The sequence below is a fragment of the Dendrobates tinctorius genome, unplaced genomic scaffold, assembly GCF_039654945.1.
Source record: "Dendrobates tinctorius isolate UK_male_01 unplaced genomic scaffold, ASM3965494v1 ptg000011l, whole genome shotgun sequence".
In the NCBI taxonomy this organism is placed as follows: domain Eukaryota; kingdom Metazoa; phylum Chordata; class Amphibia; order Anura; family Dendrobatidae; genus Dendrobates; species Dendrobates tinctorius.
In genome coordinates, this window is record NW_027361679.1 from 116786847 (window position 1) to 116806351 (window position 19505).

Here is a 19505-nt window from a genome sequence, read left to right on the forward strand (position 1 = left end):
CTGGGTTGCACCAAATCAACAATAACCTGTACCTTTCCAGGGTCCATATGAAACCCCTTGGCACACAGGATGTACCCGAGAAAGGACAGCTCTTGGACAAAAAATAAGCACTTCTCAAGCTTAGCAAAGAGATAGTTCTCCCGTAACCTCTGGAGAACTGCATGTATATGACCCATGTGAGATTCTTTGTCAGATGAAAATACAAGAATGTCATCTAAATATACCACCATAAAGCGCCCAGTGAAGTCAGAAAATACATTATTAATGAAATTCTGAAAAAGCGCTGGAGCATTTGTGAGACCAAAGGGCATGACCAAATTTTCAAACAAGCCCTTAGAGGTGAGAAATGCAGTTTTCCACTCATCCCCCTCCCAAATACAGATAAGGTTATACGTTCCCCTGAGATCCAGCTTGGAAAACCACTTATCCCAAGATAATTGGTTGTACAGATCAGGGATAAGCAGAAGGGGGTAGGTATTTCTCACGGTAATTTTATTTAGTTCCAGAAAATCGAGCCAAGGGCGTAAACCACCATCTTTTTTTTTAACAAAAAAATCCAGCCGCCACAGGAGAGACAGAGGGACGGATGTGACCTTTACATAAACTTTCTGAGATACACTCTTTCATAGCGGTACGCTCCAGGCCAGAAAGATTGTACAGACGGGCCTTGAGGAATTTAGCACTCGGAATGTGATTCACAGCACAATCATATTGGCGATGTGGTGATAAGACCTCGGTCTTCTTTTCGGAAAACACGTCCTTAAAATCTTTTAGGTACTCTGAAATACCCTCCAGATTAATGGACGACACCAGTACAGCAGAAAGAAAACCTTTAGAACAATTAGGACCCCAATTCCCAATATCCAGAGATTCGCAGTCAATAACAGGGTTATGTAACTGTAACCAGGGAAATCCCAACACCAATCCTGCTGGAAGATTATCCAGAACATAACATGAGATGAGTTGCTGATGCAAGGAACCCACCTTGAGGAGAAACTCCTCCAAGACAAGTTTAACAATATTCTTAACCAGAAAACCAACAAGAAATCTTCACACAGGGCCTTATCATAATAAACAACATGATCTTTATTAAAGAAACAATAACACAATAAAAACAGAAGCTACATACCTCAAGGTACAGGAAAAAGAAGGTGGGTATGCCCAGGTAATGACCTTCAAGACAAAATATACAAAAAATATCAACAAGAATGGTTTTATACTATTATGCACAAACAGAATTCGGCACTAAGTATCATAATGATGATTATATACATAATAATTCACTTGTAACATGCAACAAGGGGCACATAGTAAATAAAATAGTAGGTTGTAGAAGCACAAGCTGCTGAAATCACATAGATAGCAATATATAGAAAAAATGTGCTCCCAGTTGCAAGGAACAATAGAAATACCAAAAAATACACAATAGTGATTTACATAATAGTGCCAAACAAAAAAACAAGTATTATTACCAATCAAATATACATACATATAAGGAGGTATAGATACCTAGAGGACACACCCAGGGAACCCACCACACCTGACACGTGTTTCGCTATGAAATGCTTTGTCCAGGGGTGATTGGGTACTGGCCAGAAAGGGTATTTATACAGAGGGGAACAAATTGTAAAAGATCACTAAATTACTCTACTCCCATTCACCTGTGACAAAATAGGCTGATTGGACAGTAAACACCATTATGCTGACGAAGGTATGAATCTTTATTTAAATGCCAGGAAGTTGTCACTGTTAACCCGGTAATAAACCAATACAAAGCGCCACCGGGAGAACACATCTGGCGCTAGCGTATGTAGGTCATGACTGCATTGCGGTACACATCCGGTGGTGATACGTCACCTAATAACGTCATTTCAGGAGGCTATCTGTGTATGTGTTGCCATACCAGCAACAGAGTCCAGAGCGTCACGTCCAGTGATACGTCACCAGGCAGACGTCACTTCAGGGTGCTGCGTGTGTATATATTTCGCCATGCCAGGGACAGGACCAAAAACGTCACATCCGGTAAAAACGCAGCCCATCACCATGGCAACAAATAACTAACACCCGCAGTGCGATACCAAGTGAATAACAAAGAAAAAACACCGTAAGCACCTAATGTACTGCAAAAAGAAAAAAGAAGTTAGATCCAGGAAGTAAGGGATATCACTTTTGAAAAATATACACACAATATATGGCTAGAGTCATACAATATGAGAGACAACAATAAGGTGACAATAATCCATAAGAAAATCATTAATAAATATAAAATGACAAGTGCAAGAAAAAGTTATTTATATATTAAATACATCCATACACAGTATGCATACATGCATGAGGACAGCAATGAACACATACATGGACACACACACATAGAAAAAAATACATTAAGGCTGTGTGCCCACGTTGCAATTTTTCTGCTTTTCCGCAGAGTTTTTGCGGCCACGGAAATGCTTAAAAACCGCTTCAAAAGCACATCCTATGGGATTCCGCAGTTGCTGTGCCCATGCTGCGGATTTTACTGCTGCGCAATCGCATAGCGGTAAAATCCGCAGCATGTCCATTCTTCCTGTGGAATCGCTGCCATAGGATTGTATTGAAACGCTCATTTTACACATGTGGCTATGCTTCATGTGCGGATGGTACCCAGGGTCTGGAGGAGAGGTGACTCTCCTCCATACCCTGGGTACCATATCCCTGTAAAAAATAGAATTAAAATAAAAAAAATAGGGATATACTCACCTTCTGGCGGCCCCCAGAGTGCTCCCGCCTCTCAGCCACGCTGGCAGCATCTTCCGTTCCCAGGGATGCATTGCGCGAATTACCTCTGATGACGTACGTAGCGGTCTCGCGAAATGCTACGTCAGAGGTCATTGTCGCAAGGCATCCCTGGGAAAGGAAGATGCCGGTAGCGTGGCTGAGAGGCGGGAGAACTCTGGGGGCCGCCAGAAGGTGAGTATCTCCCGATTTTTTTTATTTTAATTCTATTTTTTACAGGGATATGGTACCCAGGGTATGGAGGAGAGTCACCTCTCCTCCAGACCCTGGGTACCATCCGCACATGAAGCATAGCCACATGCGTAAAATGAGCCATTCAATACAATCCTATGGCAGCGATTCCACAGGAAGAATGGACATGCTGCGGATTTTACCGCTATGCGATTGCGCAGTGGTGAAATCCGCAGCATGGGCACAGCAACTGCGGAATCCCATAGGATGTGCTTTTGAAGCGGTTTTTAAGCATTTCCGTGGCCGCAAAAACGCTGCGGAAAAGCAGAAAAAATGCAACGTGGGCACACAGCCTTAATGTATTTTTTTCTATGTGTGTGTGTCCATGTATGTGTTCATTGCTGTCCTCATGCATGTATACATACTGTGTATGGAAGTATTTAATATATAAATAACTTTTTCTTGCACTTGTCATTTTATATTTATTAATGATTTTCTTATGGATTATTGTCACCTTATTGTTGTCTCTCATATTGTATGACTCTAGCCATATATTGTGTGCATAGGCAGCATCAATAGTAAAAAGTTGGCCACACTTGTCAAGCACTATGCTTGACAAGTGTGACCAACCTGTCAATAACGTTTCCAAGCGATGCTTTAAATCCCTTGGAAAAGCACAAGCATTCTGCAAGCTAAAAACGCTTGCAAAATGCTTGTGTTTTGCGGGAAAACGCATGCAAATTCCGCATGCGTTTTACCCGTGGCAGGGAGTTGTGGAAATGCTGTGAACATTTCTGCAGTATTTCTGCAACGTAGGCACATAGCCTAAAAGAGAATATAATTCTCAATAAATATTACAATATAATTAAGGACAAATATTAATAAAGTGCATAATAGTGATAAAACCAAAATATACCATCATTAATATATAGCATATCACAAAAATAAAAATATATATATCCTTTTATTTTTATATGTGAAACAATCAATTAGACAAAAAAATAAATAAGAGTATATCCCTAGAAGCCTCTTCATAATATCCACTTCCAAGATTCAAACAGTTGTCCAATCTACTGTGGAAAACCACACAGTCATATTAGAGACACCAGGAAGAGAAACCAGCAAACAGATGAATTGTAACAATAACCCTATAGCTGACAGCATTGAAACAGACACCTTTAAAATATAGATAGATAGATAGATAGATAGATAGATAGATAGATAGATAGATAGATAGATAGATATAAAAGTGATACACTTGGGACAAAGAATTATTGATCCCTTAAACGGGCAAAAATGAGACATAACTATTGTGACCATTGAGGCCAAGTGGTGTAACGGTATCCAATCTGTAGATCCACTTGGCCTCTTTTTGGGCCAGAAGTCTTTTCCACTTGCCACCCCTAGATCCAATGAAGACCCTATCAATGCCTTTAATGATCACAACCATGGGTTGCCTTGAAATGCCGTGGAATTGGTTTGAGTTTCTGAAGATCATTTTCAGAAGTTGCTTCTTCTATGTTTAATATGTGCTCACGCACTCTCCTACAGAGTTCTCGTGTAGTCATACCAATGTAGATTAATCCGCATGGGCATGTCGCATGATATATGCCCGGCCTAGTAGTACATGTGATGGTATGTGTAATCTTGTACACGTTATCATTTTTTGAATTATGAAACTCAGTTGAAATGCTAATATTTTTGAATGCCACACATTTTCCACACTTAATGCATCCCCATTTTGGACCTTTGGACCCAAAAGTGAAATTTGGACCATCACCTTTATGGTAACTATGGACTAATTGGTCCCTAAGATTTTTTGATTTCCTAAAGGTGATTGTGGGGATCTTCCCAATAAATTTAGAAATTGTACCATCAATAAGATCAGCCAATGTTTAGTAATGGCATTCCTAATCTCATTGCTCCTAGAGTTAAAGTCAAGGATACACCGTACCTGATCCGCTCGATTTTCTATTTTCCGTTTTGGAGCAATTCAGTTCTCTCACTCCGATATGCTCTCTGATAGGACCGACAGATTGTTTTTCTACCAATATTCTTAACCAGCAGTGTCTTATCAATAGCAATGATATGAATTGGAGTTTCAAGCCTAACTGTCCCTATTAGAGTTGAGCGACTTTTGGTTTTATAGGGTCGAGTTTCGTTTCGTGAAACCCGACTTTTCCAAAAGTCGGGTCGAGCAAGATCGTCCGATTATAGGGAAAAGTCGGGGTCGTCCCGAAACACGAAACCCAATGTAAGTCAATGGGGAATAAAAGTCGGCAGTGAGAGGAGGACAGGAAACACACCTACAGTGCCCATTTGAATGCCAAAAGCATCAATTCTTCTTACTTAAGCTTGTCAACCTTAATTAACTTCATAATACAAGTTACGCACTGAAAAATGGGGGTTATTTGGCTAAAGTTGTGGGGGGGAGGGCTGGCTGCAGGTTTTCATGTGCCCTGGGCGAAAGAGCGCCCCTTTAACACATACCACAACTCATCATGCTCCGATACGGCAGAGAAATAGCGGTATAGTACAATGAAAAATACTTCACTTTTTACATCTCATGACGAGGCCCATCTATTTCTCCATACAGAATCATTGGTCCCATATAATGTTTGAAACAGTATATGATGAGCTCCACATAATGCTACAGTATATGTTGGTCCCCAAGGATGAAGCTCCACTGTCTTATGGGCCCAAATAATGCTCCAAACATAATGGGCCCCATTTCTAATGCTCTAGTGTATAATGGGCCCTGTAAATGCTGCTCCAGTGTCTGATGTCCACCTTTGGAATGTTCCAGTGTATGGTGGGCCCCATCTATCATTCTCCAGAGTATAGTGCTCCCCAAAAATTGCTGTCCCAACATTGAAAACAATCAAATAAGTCTCCTCGCTAGGGAATCCCTGTACTTGTCTGGACTCCTCGTCGTCCCCATCTTCCATCTCACTGCACAGTATTTCAACTTTGCAAGTGCTGTGATCCTGAGCAAGCAGGGGGGGCCCACTCGTTGGCGACGGCACTGGCACAGGGCCCCTGATAGTACGGTGGTGTGTCTGATGGCGGGTGGGCCGAACCTGCACTTTCATCTGCAGCTTCCTCTTTGTCACCGTGTAAGATGGAACTGTATATGGGAAGGGTAACCTGAGTTTCATCAGGGTCAGATTCAGGTCGTGTAGCGTGCGAGGGGAATGTAGTGTTCTGGGTCAATGTACCAGCAGATTCATCGAGCAGTGGCTGGGCATCAGTGCACTTGTGTCGCCTCCAGGAGTACGGTCGCCACAGTGGCATTACCTTCTTCCTAGGGAGTGTGATGTCATGCTTGGGAGCAACGAACGATCTCTCTAGCAGGTTAACTGATTGGGCGGCGTTATTCCCACGAGTCATGACCCTCCAAACAGCGTTCATGAAGGCAAAGTGTTTGTTTTACGTGGGCAGTATGGTTGCAAAGCTGAACCTTAAAGGAATGTCCAGAAGGGCACCACCAGGAGTGGAGCCTACGGTTAAATTCGACTCCACCTGGGAAACCTCAACCATGCCAGCTACAGAACAGATGCACACATTGCAAGCTTAATTCCGTTAACGAACGAGACTCCGTCATGCCCCGCGGTCCGAGTCCGGCTTACTAGAGGGACACGTGAGGCTCTGGCACATGAGATTGGCCAATAACTGATGTGTCATGCCCTTACATGTCCGTGGCTGCATGTGCGCTACACTGAAAAGGCCAGCGTTTGTCGCTTACAGATGCAGATAACCCGCTGAACAACGTTAGTGATGGGGATCACTGATTACAATTATTACCCGCGAACAATGATTTCCCAGTAAGTGCAGGTCAACCGCAGTTCCGGAATTAGGCCTAACCGTCATTCCTGAAAAAATGAAAAACTTACGTGTGCAAACCACAGGTGCTGTAGCTTGCTTAACAGCTCGCCAGCCGTTCTCACGCCCAGTATGGATTACACGTGATTGCACAAAGGTGAGAAAGGGTACCGTATCCCCAGATAACATGTATGGATAGCGTACACATTCAAAATATATGTCTATACATCAGGAGGCAGGTTCAGACGGTGTTAGGCCCAGTATGGATTGCACGTGATTGCACAAAGGTTAGAAAGGGTACCGTATCCCCGGATAACATGTATGGATAGCGTACACATTCAAAATATATGTCTATACATCAGGAGGCAGGCTCAGACGGTGTTAGGCCCAGTATGGATTGCGCGTGATTGCACAAAGGTTAGAAAGGGTACCGTATCCCCAGATAACATGTATGGATAGCGTACACATTCAAAATATATGTCTATAAATCAGGAGGCAGGCTCAGACGGTGTTAGGCCCAGTATGGATTGCACGTGATTGCACAAAGGTTAGAAAGGGTACCGTATCCCCGGATAACATGTATGGATAGCGTACACATTCAAAATATATGTCTATACATCAGGAGGCAGGCTCAGACGGTGTTAGGCCCAGTATGGATTGCACGTGATTGCACAAAGGTTAGAAAGGGTACCGTATCCCCGGATAACATGTATGGATAGCGTACACATTCAAAATATATCTATACATCAGGAGGCAGGCTCAGACGGTGTTAGGCCCAGTATGGATTGCACGTGATTGCACAAAGGTTAGAAAGGGTACCGTATCCCCGGATAACATGTATGGATAGCGTACACATTCAAAATATATGTCTATACATCAGGAGGCAGGCTCAGACGGTGTTAGGCCCAGTATGGATTGCACGTGATTGCACAAAGGTTAGAAAGGGTACCGTTTCCCCGGATAACATGTATGGATAGCGTACACATTCAAAATATATGTCTATACATCAGGAGGCAGGCTCAGACGGTGTCAGGCACAGTATGGATTTGACGGCCCAGACTACACAGCGGAGGAGCAGGGAGAGGTAAAGATTGCAAATGCTGGGGCCCTGCCCAAGCAAGGGGGGCCCACTCGTGGGCGTCGGTACTGGCACTGGGCCCCTCATAGTACGGCGGTGTCTGACGGCGGGTGTGCACCACCACCGTCAGAGACACTTGATTGCACTATGAAGGACCCTGTGCCAGTGCCCGCGCCCAAGAGTCGGCCTACCCACCTGTCCAGGGCAACGGCACTCGCACGGTGTCGTGCGCTAGGTGGTGACCCCGGCCATGGGGGGGGTGAGGCAGCACAGTTAGGGAGTTTTAGAAAGTGGCATATGTTGATGTTGGACATTCAGCTGATGCAAAAGGTGAAATAGGTCAAGTCCCAGGAAGAGGTGGACCAAAGCAAGCCATTTTTCTGTCACCCTATGTGTCATCAGGGGAAGGTGGGACAAAATCCTTGGAAACCCATGCGTGGTTCATTTTAATGAAGGTTAGATCATCCACATTTTGGGTTGACAGACGGGTCCTTTTTTCTGTCAGGATTGATCCAGCTGCACTGAAGACTCTTTCCGATAGCACACTTGCAGCTGGGCAAGCGAGCTCCTGTAAGGCATATTGTGCCAATTCAGGCCAGGTGTCCAGTTTAGCGGCCCAATAGTCAAAGGGGAATGACCTGTGTGGGAGAACATCGATATGGGAGGAAAAGTAGTTTGTAACCATAGTTGACAACTGCTGTCTCCTGTCACTTTCCATCGATGCAGTATTACCAGTTGTGTGAGCGGTACTTGAAAAATCAGTCCACAACATTGTCATGAAACCCCTGTCTCCAACGCCACTTCTGCTGTGTGCACCACGAACACCTCTGCCAAGCTGCCCCCGGCCCATACGGCTCGTGTGAGAACCATCACCGCTGCTGTGTGCTGGGAATGCCTCAAGCAACCGATTTACCAGAGTTGCTTGTTTATTAGCCAATATTAGGTCAAGGTTCTCCTGTGGCATGAAGTTTTGTAATTTGCCTTTATAGCGTGGCTCCAGGATGCTGGCCAACCAGTAGTCGTCATCGTTCATCATTTTGGCAATGCGGGGGTCCCTTTTTAGGATCTGCAAGGCATAATCTGACATGTGGGCCAATGTTCCCGGTGTCAATGATGCACTGCGAGTGCTGGTTGGAGGAGCACTTTCTGGCAAATCCACATCCCTCCAGTCACGCACAAACCCTGTACCAGACCTTGCCACGCCAACATTTTCACTTGCCCCACGAGATGCATCCTCCTCCCCTAAGTAATCATCCCCATCATCCTCCTCCTCTTCTTCCTCCACCTCGTCCAGGAGAGGTCCCTGAGCAGACAATGGCTGAATGTCATCAAGGATTCCCTCCTCCTCTTCCTCCTCATCAACATTGGCTGCAGAAGCCTGCTCCTTAAGGTGCGTCAAAGTTTGCATGAGCAGACGCATAAGTGGGATGCTCATGCTTAGGATGGCGTGGTCTGCACTTACCAGCCGTGTGCATTCCTCAAAACACTGAAGGACTTTACAGAGGTCTTTCAGCTTCGACCACTGCACACCGGTCAACTCCATGTCTGCTCTCAAAGTGCCTGGCCGTGTATCCTCCCACAAACGCATTATGGCCTGCCTCTGCTCGCACAGCCGCTCCACCATGTGCAGGGTGGAGTTCCACCTTGTTGCAATGTCGATAATGAGGCGGTGGTTGGGAAGGTGGAGCAATCGCTGCAGCTTCTGCATACGAACGGAGTGTACAGGCGACCGGCGGATGTGCGTGCACAGTCTTCGCACCTTCTGGAGCAGGGCTGTTAACTCCGGATAATTTTTGAGGAAGCACTGCACCACCAGGTTCAAGGTGTGAGCCAAGCAAGGTATGTGGCTGAGTTTTGAAAGGGCTATGGCTACCACAAAATTACGCCCGTTATCACTAACTACCTTGCCTGCCTCAAGATGTACACTGCCCAGCCATGACTCAGTTTGTCGCTGAAAGTACTCGGCCAGCACCTCGGCAGTGTGTCTGTCGCCCAAACACATCATCTGCAACACTGCCTGCTGACGCTTTCCACTAGCTGCTCGATAGGGGGACACCTCGTGTGCAACAGTGGCAGCTGCAGATGGAGTGCTCGTACGACTGCGCTCTGTGGACGAGCTTTCGCTTCTGGAGGAGGAGGAGGAGGGTCGAACGCCTACAGCCAACTGTTTCCTATACCGTGGGCTAGGCAGCACTGTCCCACCACCGCTGTCCCCTGTGGACCCTGCATCCACCACATTAACCCAGTGCGCAGTGATGGACACGTAACGGCCCTGGCCATGCCGACTGGACCATGCATCAGTTGTGAGGTGCACCTTTCCGCTCACTGACTGCTTGAGTGCATGGACAATGCGGTCTTTCACATGATGGTGGAGGGCTGGGATGGCTTTGCGAGAGAAGAAGTGGCGACTGGGTAGGTCATAGCGTGGTACTGCATAGGCCATGAGTTCGCAGAAAGCTGCGCTTTCCACCAACCGAAAGGGCATCATCTCAAACGAGATTAGTTTGGCAATGTGGGCGTTTAAACCCAGTGTACGCGGATGAGAGACTGAGTACTTTCTTGACCTACTCATAGTGTCTGGGAGGGTGAGCTGGACTTAAGAGCTGCATATGGTGGAAGTAGCGGTGGACAGGGCGGACTGAGAGAGGGTTGATGATGGTGATGGAGTTGGTGTTCTTTCTGATGGCCTAGAATCAGTCTTTCGTTGATATAACAGTGGGATTCCCTGACTGCTGTGGCCTTGCAACGACACCTCAACATTTGCTGCTGTGCTAACCGGTGGGCTTACAGTGGGGGAAACAATGTAGCGTTGCTGACTACCTTCGTTGTGATCAGTTGCACATGTGGCACTTGAGGTTTGGTGTTGTGTCCACGCTTGCAAGTGCATGCTGGTTAAATGTCTAAGCATGCAACTGGTATTCAAATTTTTCAGATTTTTCCCTCGGCTAAAGGTCTTTGCGCACTTCTTACAGATAACCTTGGCCTGATCATGAGGATTTTGTTCAAAAAAGTGCCACACTGCACTCTTCCTACTTTGGCAGACATTTTGCGGCCTAGCACACTGTGATCTTTTGACCCTCTGGACAAGCTGTCCAGCAACTCTTTTGATGTTTGGAACCTGTCTTTGGAGTGCTCCGGGCCTGCCAGATAACAGCTGTTGCGATGTCGATGTCTGCTGTGGATGCTCCTCATCTGAGCTATTGGAAGCAGCACCCTCTTCCCCCAATGGATGCCAATCTGGGTCAACAACTGGGTCATCCATCACCTCCTCTTCTATGTCATGTGCACCTTCCTCTGTGTCACCGTGTATGGTGGTATAGTGTGCGGGAAGGGGCACCTGAGTCTCATCAGGGTCAGAATCTGGCTCTGTACACTGCGAGGACAATGTAGTGCTCTGAGTGAATGTACCAGCAGAATCATCCATCAGCGGCTGTGCATCAGTGCACTCCATGTCAGATTCATCTTGGCCTGGGTAATTCACCATTTCACTTGATAATCCAGGCATGGTATGTGAAAACAGCTACATGGAGTAATCAGTAGTATGGCCTGCGTCATCCTTCAATCTTGGTTGGGGTGAAGGACACAAGGAAAGGTGTGGTTCATGAACATGAGCCTCCAATGACGACTCAGTGCTTTTACTTTTTACAACTGAAGAAGAGAAGGCGATAGAGCTGGAGGCTGAGTCAGCAATGTAAGACAAAACTTTTTCCTGATGCTCTGGCTTTAAAAGCGGTTTGCCAACTCCTAGAAAACAAAGCGTTCGAGGCCTTATGTAGCCAGACGATGACGCAGGCTCAACACCTCCTGCATTCGGTCCTATTTTGCTCTTGCCACTACCATCAGATCCACCACCAACACCATCATTACCAGCTGCCAACCCCCGCCCAATTCCACGGCCTCTTCCACCAGCCTTCCTCATTTTTGGTAGAAATGTAGACAAAATCCAACAAACTATATAGTAATGTAAAACAAGGTACAAGGTGTCTATAGGACAGGGGAGATTTTGAATTTCTGCAGACACTTTTGGACACTGGACACTTTTGGATTGTGTGAGGCCCACTGAATATCTGAGCGCTGTCACAGGCTCGATGGCACAGCTTTGACCAAAGTGACTAGAGGATAAGGGAGATTTTGAATTTCCGCACACACTTGTGGACACTGGACACTTTTGGATTGTGTGAGGCCCACTGATATCTGAGCGCTATGTGACAGGCTCGATGGCACAGCTGTGACAAAAGTGACGAGAGGATAAGGGAGATTTTGAATTTCTGCAGACACTTGTGGACACTGGACACTTTTGGATTGTGTGAGGCCCACTGATATCTGAGCGCTATGTCACAGGCTCGATGGCACAGCTGTGACAAAAGTGACTAGAGGATAAGGGAGATTTTGAATTTCAGCAGACACTTGTGGACACTGGACACTTTTGGATTGTGTGAGGCCCAATGAATATCTGAGCGCTATGTGACAGGCTCGATGGCACAGCTGTGACAAAAGTGACGAGAGGATAAGGGAGATTTTGAATTTCTGCAGACACTTGTGGACACTGGACACTTTTGGATTGTGTGAGGCCCACTGATATCTGAGCGCTCTGTCACAGGCTCGATGGCACAGCTGTGACAAAAGTGACTAGAGGATAAGGGAGATTTTGAATTTCTGCACACACTTGTGGACACTGGACACTTATGGATTGTGTGAGGCCCACTGAATTTCACAGCGCTATGTCACAGGCAGAAATTGGCTAGTGTATCACAAACTACAAGGTGTATGTAGAATTGGGCAGAATAGCAATCTCCCTAGAGTGCAGGTCTGTAAGAACGGAACATGTCCTCGTTTTATTCTCACAGAGTGACACACTGATAGCTTCACTGTGGCTGTGATAACAGCCGTTACACGGTACTGTGTGAGGAGCGTACACCGCTGTATGGTGTGAAAAAATGCACGCTCAGTACCTCAGCAGGACAAAAAAAAAAAATTGGGATTGCTTTTAGAAAAGCAGTTTGCGGAGCAGTGGGTAAACAGCAATGCAGGAATGTCAGGAAGCCTTAGAAGGCAGCCCAACAACCAACACCACTGATACACCACTATATAGCCTCCCCTTGCACTGCACACACAGTGACTGGTGTGTTGTACAGGCAAAATCGCTAGCAGCAGAAGCAGTTTTTGGTGTCTTCTTCCCTGCCTAACGCTCTCCCTACAAAATCAGCAGCAGCAGCAGCTCTCCCTATTCTGAGATCAGCATGAGTAACATGGCGGTCGGCGTGCACGCCCTTTTATACCCCCTGTGACGCCCCCCAAAGCAAGCCAATCACTTGCATGCCCTTCTGAAAGATGGTGGTGACCCGTGCCTATGTCATCACGTTGCCCACAGTGTCCGTGGATCCTGATTGGCTGAAAAAGAGCGCAAAACAAACTTTTGAAACGCGACTTTGGCGCGTAAGTCGCCGACCTCGTTGCCGACCTCATCCTAGGGTCGGGTTTCGTTTCATGAAACCCGACTTTGCCAAAAGTCGGCGACTTTTGAAATTTTTCGACCCGTTTCGCTCAACTCTAGTCCCTATCTTACACTTGGCCACCATGTTTGAGTCAATGAAGTTCATGGACGACCCACAGTCCATGAAAGCTGAAGTGGGTGAATAGCAATTCCCACAAGAAAGTTCCACCTCCAACAAAATCTTTTGAAATGAGGGAAAAGGTACCTGAGAGTCTGGGTGACCTCCTCAGCTGTCACCCAGACTTAGGTGTTTTCCGGCAACTTGTTAGTCCGTGGACAGGAGGGGCAGTCCTTTTTCCAATGTCCAGGATTTCCACAATAAAAACATAATTTTCCTTCTCCTCTCCTTCTCCTTGAGGTTGGTGGCCCCAACCTCCATAGGTTCAGTATATGGCACCACATCAGAATTAGCAGGATGTAAAGGAACCTCTTGCTGCATTACACCTCTCTCACGCAAATTCCGATCCGTGCGAATGGCCTGAGTCATGGCTTCTTCCAAGGAGCTGAGTGGTGGATGGAGAGCCAGAGCGTCCTTAAGATGATCCGACAATCCCCTCCTGAACTGACATCTTAGCGCAGAATCGTTCCAGGACACTTCGGTGGACCACCATCTAACATTCGGCAGTAAGTTTAACCTGAGAGAGACCCATGATGGTGTCCTCTGACACCCTGACCCGGTCTGGTTCATCAAAAATCAGTCCTAAGGCCTCAAAGAACCTATCCACAGACACATGTTCAGGGGCAGTAGCAGGTAAAGAAAAAGCCCACAATTGAGGACCCTCCCAGAGTAACGAAATAATTATCCCCACCCGTTGACACTCATCACCAGAGGATCAGGGTCTAAGGGAGAAAAGCAGCCTACAACTCTCCCTGAATGTACGGAACTTCTCCTTTCTCCAGAGAAACATTTCCCTCGAAAAAGCAATATGCGAAACGCGAGTCGGGATACCACCACCACTTGAGGTAATGTAGGCCACTTTCTGTTCCATCATTTGTTTAGGTCACCTTATTCACTATGTGTTTGTTGGGCTGCCATCCTCATGGATTTTTTCCTCCTTACTCCTGCTTACTTAAGCTGTGAAAAACACGCTTTCAGCCTATACTCTCATGTTTCTGATGTATTTATATCTGGGACCTATTTTTCAATATTGTAAAAAAGGGGGGTAATTTCCCCTCCATTTTGATCCTCTTTTTCAAGCCTATTTTGTGTGCACATATTGCAAGTGAGGTTTTTCCCACAGTTTACCTAAATATTTATAGGCTTTTTTATGATGGCTTAGTGTCTAGCTTTCTTCAATTGAGTGGTTCATTTGCACATTATCTCTCCATTCATGATATTTTTTATGTACATCTTTTAATATTGTCTCAATAAAATTTTGCTGTTTTATCATTTTTCGGCATATAGCTTCTTTCAGCCTTTTGGATATATGTATGATTTTTGAAGCTGCCTCTTGGCTCTAACTCTTTGGGATTCCACAAGAGGGCAGCAGAGTGGAGAGAAGAATACTGGAATACTGCTCAGAGCAGACCAGCAGCACTGCAGCGAGACTGCCACCAGGTGGCAGCAGAATAGTAAAAGCCGGACTGATACCAGAGAGCAGCGCAGTACCAAGGGAAATACCAAACACAGAGTCAGAGGAACGCCAAAAAGTTCAGTGCCGGTCATAAGCAGAAATACCAGAAGCAAGAGACAGGAGCAGGTCAGAGCCAAAGCAGAGTCGGGTACCGGGGAGTTGAAACACAAAGGGAAACACTGAGTCGGGACGGCGAGAGAGGAGTAAACAGACACGGGCACAGTCAGAAAAACACAGCAGGACAAATCAGGGTATAACCAGAGTCAGCTACTCACGCCGTACACAGAAAATATAACTGACACTGCCTGCAGGATGCAGCACAGAGATAGCAGACCTGACCCAGAACAATGCAGAGAACAGTTAACCCCTGACATGACCAGACCAGGGAAAACCCAGTCTGGATCATGACAATCAGAGCCAATAAGTATAGGTCTTAATCATAGGCCACTGCTCTGTGCAATAACGTTTTAGAATGTCACTGCAGAGTAGGACCGGGACTGCATGGATGTGTAAAGTCCATCAGTGGTCTAAAAACTGTTAAAATTCATTGTTCCTTGGTAGCGTATCATTATATGTAAACAGGACTCGCACTGCTGAGAGTCAAGGTGGCATATGTGCACTGAACAATGGAGTGCTGATTGTTCAATGCCTATTGTTTAGCATCGCCTGCCTATGTAAGTAGGTTAACAAAAGATCGCTGATCAGTAAATATTTGCCGATTGGTGGTTGTTTATCACTGAAAGTCAATCCATGTAAATGCACCATTTGCTAATCACTGTCACGAAACGACACGGTTAAGTCTGGCGGACGTCACAACATATAACAACAACGGGATGGAATGGGGGGAGGAAAGCCCTAACCATAGGGAACGAGGGATGGGTCACCTCCTGAACTCCAGCCTCTGCTTGTCTCTAAACTCCCCTAACGCCCTAAGCGGGGCCTTCCCTGCCGCTGTCACCTGTCACGTGCCTAGTCCCTGATTTTAACCTCACTACTTCCTGGCTAGTGCATTGGCCGGCAAAGATGCTAGCTTCACCACTGCAGATGTTGTTCAACACAGGGAGAGTGACAAAACACAAGACAGACAGAGGGGAAATTATACTTAACGACTTGTTCTGCTGCAGAGCACCACATAGCAGAGAATAAGGCTCCAGAAATCCAAAAACCTCCAGCAGCAGCAGCTAAGCCACTGACACCAGGAAGCTCCCAAACTCATAGATTGGTCTGCAAAGAAAACTGCATCACCGACAGTCAGCTGATGGGTCAAGTGACGTTTTAAAGGATAGTGGAAGTGGTCACCACCCACATCAGATGACTAGCAACAATACAGCTGCCAGCAAGGAAACTGACATTAACCCTTGCTGGTCCGATAGGAAAAAAGCTGCATTTAAATTCTAGCGGAGTCAGAGCTGCCACGAATCCAAGAATGAATGGTGACAATACCCCCCTTTCAACGAGAGTCCTCTGGACCCTCAACACCAGACTTCACCAGAAATGATGTCTCAACCCACTAGGATTAACCTCCGCAGTCACCTGATCCTCAAGGTTACAGCAAACTCAGCCCGATGGAGAGTGCAATAACGTAGGCTCCTGAGGCGCAACAAATCTCCAGAGCGCCGACCTGTGAAATACGTTATGTACCTGCTTTACTGGGGGTAACGCCAGCTGGAAAGTCACCGGGCTGAGAATGGCCAACACCCTATACGGCCCGATGACCCTAGAACTCCAGGTCTCAGATGTGTACTTCCACCTGATGTTTTTGGTGGACACCCACATGTATTCATTCACACACTGGTCCGGCCCTGAACGATTATTTCCACACATACCTTTGCCAAAAGATGGTGAACTCTTTGACTCAGGGTTTACCTGTGGTGAGGGTTGAGTCTTGCCCCTACTCCCTGGTAGCACCTTAGCTGCCACCTCTGGAGAAGGGTTAGGTTTGAGAAGGATGGCAGAGATCGTAGCTCCCAGTCAACAGTCATTACAAGACTGGTCCTAACTGACTACTTCCCAGGACCGCCAATTTATGACCGGGTTGTGTCTCTTCAGCCAGGGAAGGCCTAAGACGATGGGTGTTGGCATACCCTCCAAGACGTAGCACGACAGGGACTCTTCTTGAAGAGTCTCTGTATGCAGGTTAATATTATCTATGACTTGGGCCACATTCCCCTGTCTGAGAGGAACAGAGTCAATTGCCTGAATGGTAATGGGTCTCACCAGTGTCCTACCAATCAGACCATGGGTCTGAACAAAGCGAGAATCCACCAAATTGACTCCAGCGCCACCATCCACAAGAAGCGGTATCGTCTCAGTTTCCCCACCAACCACCACTTCAGCTAGAATGGTACACTAACAAGTAAAGGTGGAGGAAATATACACACCCTGGTTGTCTCCCTCCACACGACCGGGGAAGTCAGCTTTTGAGATGGAGTACATACTTTGGCACGAGCTTGGCAGACGTTGATGTAGCGATCGGTCAGACCACAGAATAAACATGCCCCACCCCATGGCGAATCACTGGCAACCTAGTTTGAGAGGAGGCTCCTCCCACCTGCATGGGTTCATCTGTCTGCACCAGTGTGTCCTCCACCCTAGAAAGAATAACGGGGTATATTCAGTGTATGTCTCTCCTTGAGTCATCTATCCACCCGGATAGCAAGGGCCATGACTGCCTCCAACGAGCCAGGAGTAGCACACTGCACCACAGTATCCCGAAGCCTGGCTGACAGACCCTGACAGAAATGGCTCCTAATAGCAGGGTCATTCCACTGCATGTCAAAACTCTAAGCAGTACTCCTCAGCCGGCCGGCTACCCTGCTTGATTTTATGAAGTTGAGACTCAGCCAGGGGGACGCCATCAGGTTCCCCATACACTAGTGCCAATGCCGCAAAAAACTTGTCCACTGACCGCAAAGATGGTGAATCGGTCAACAGGGAGAAGGCCCAGGATTGGTGATCACCCTTGAGATGGTAAACTATAATCCCCATATGCTGTTCCTCACTCCCTGAAGAACGAGGGCGAAGACTGAAATACAATTTACAGGCTTCCTTGAAGACCATAAATTTATCTCTCACTCCAGAAAATCTGTCAGGGAGAGCTATTTTGGGTTCCGGTTGAGCCAGGATCTGAGTCGAGACTAAGAACTCGATCACCTGCTGAAGCTGCAGTACCACCTTACTCCACAACTCGGTAACCTCATCCGTGAGAGTATGGATCAGGCGAGCTAAAGCCTCAGCCTGAGCCATGGGTTTACCGGAAAAGAGTATGGGTCGGTGATAATGTCACGAAACGACACGGTTAAGTCCAGCGGACGTCACATCATATAACAACAAAGGGATGGAATGGGGTGAGGAAGGCCCTAACCATAGGGAACGAGGGATGGGGAACCTCCTGAACTCCAGCCTGTGCTTGTCTCTAAACTCCCCTAACGCCCTAAGCAGGTCCTTCCCCCCCGCCGCCGTTACGCTGATTGTCACTACTCCTTGCTCACTACTCCTTGACTAGTGCACTGGCCAGCAAGGATGCTAGCATCACCACTGCAGACAGATAGGGGTGGAAGTTATCCTGAATGACACCACACAGCAGATCATAAGGCTCCAGAAATCCAAAATCCTCCAGCAGCAGCAGCCAAGTCACTGACACCAGGAAGCTCCCAAACTCCTAGACTGGCCTGCAAAGAAAACTCTTCAGCTAATGTGACCTTTTAAAGGATGGTGGAAGTGGTCCCCACCTACATCAGATGACTAGCAACAAAACAGCTGCCAATAAGGAAACTGACAATACCCTTGCTGGTCTGAAAGGAAAAAAAATCTACATTTAACCTATATAGGAACCAGAGCTGCCACGAATCCAAAAATAAATCGTGACAATCACGTCCACATTTTGTGGAAATCACTGGTCTGTTTTTGATACCATCTGAACTTGACTACAATCTAATGTAGGAGTCTTTTGTCAGCAACTTCTGCATCACAGAGTCTGAGACCAATGTTAGGAAAAAAAAATGGAAAGAGAGGCGCAATGAGCGTACCTGTGTTAAAATTGGCTTCCCTAACTAAATAAAAAGGGTGCTCACCTTGGGGGGTTGTGCCACCCTTGCACAACTCCGGTGTAAATGTTAGTGGTGGGTGGGTAACATCTACTCTCACCTAGGGAGGGCACTGCACGTGGCTGTCAGCAAACTCCGCTCTCCTGTTCGGTCCGTCTCTCGCCGGCTTCCGGACGTGATCCTGTAGCCGGCCCCAGCCGTAGGTACGATACCAAAGATCCTGGTATAATTTAAAAAAAAATCTCGATATTAGGATCATCTTCTAATTTCTCATAAAAATCAACATCTTCCAAAATCCTTCTCCCCTCCTCTATATACCATGCCCTATCAATTATAACTATCCCCCCCCTTGTCGGCACTACGTATGACAATATTTTCATTATCCCTAATAGAGGTAATAGCTTCTCTTTCACCTTTACTTAAATTGCACCTCCTTTTTGGTTGTGAAATTGCCCTAACTTCTTTCAAAACAAGTTGTTGGAATGTCTCAATATGGGACCCCTTATGATGAAGAGGATAGAATTTATCATTAGGATTCCTAACGT

General features: G+C 46.5%; 1 long non-coding RNA gene across 1 annotated transcript in view; it reads right to left on the reverse strand.

The window, feature by feature from the left end:
- Nucleotides 1-19505, reverse strand: part of LOC141049873 (uncharacterized) — a 58091-nt gene that overhangs the window by 19850 nt on the left and 18736 nt on the right. The window contains exons 3-4 of the long non-coding RNA XR_012220461.1: nucleotides 19061-19180; nucleotides 1130-1173 (exon numbers count right to left, since the gene is read on the reverse strand). This is a non-coding gene — a long non-coding RNA (uncharacterized lncRNA). The remainder of the gene's footprint in view (nucleotides 1-1129; nucleotides 1174-19060; nucleotides 19181-19505) is intronic.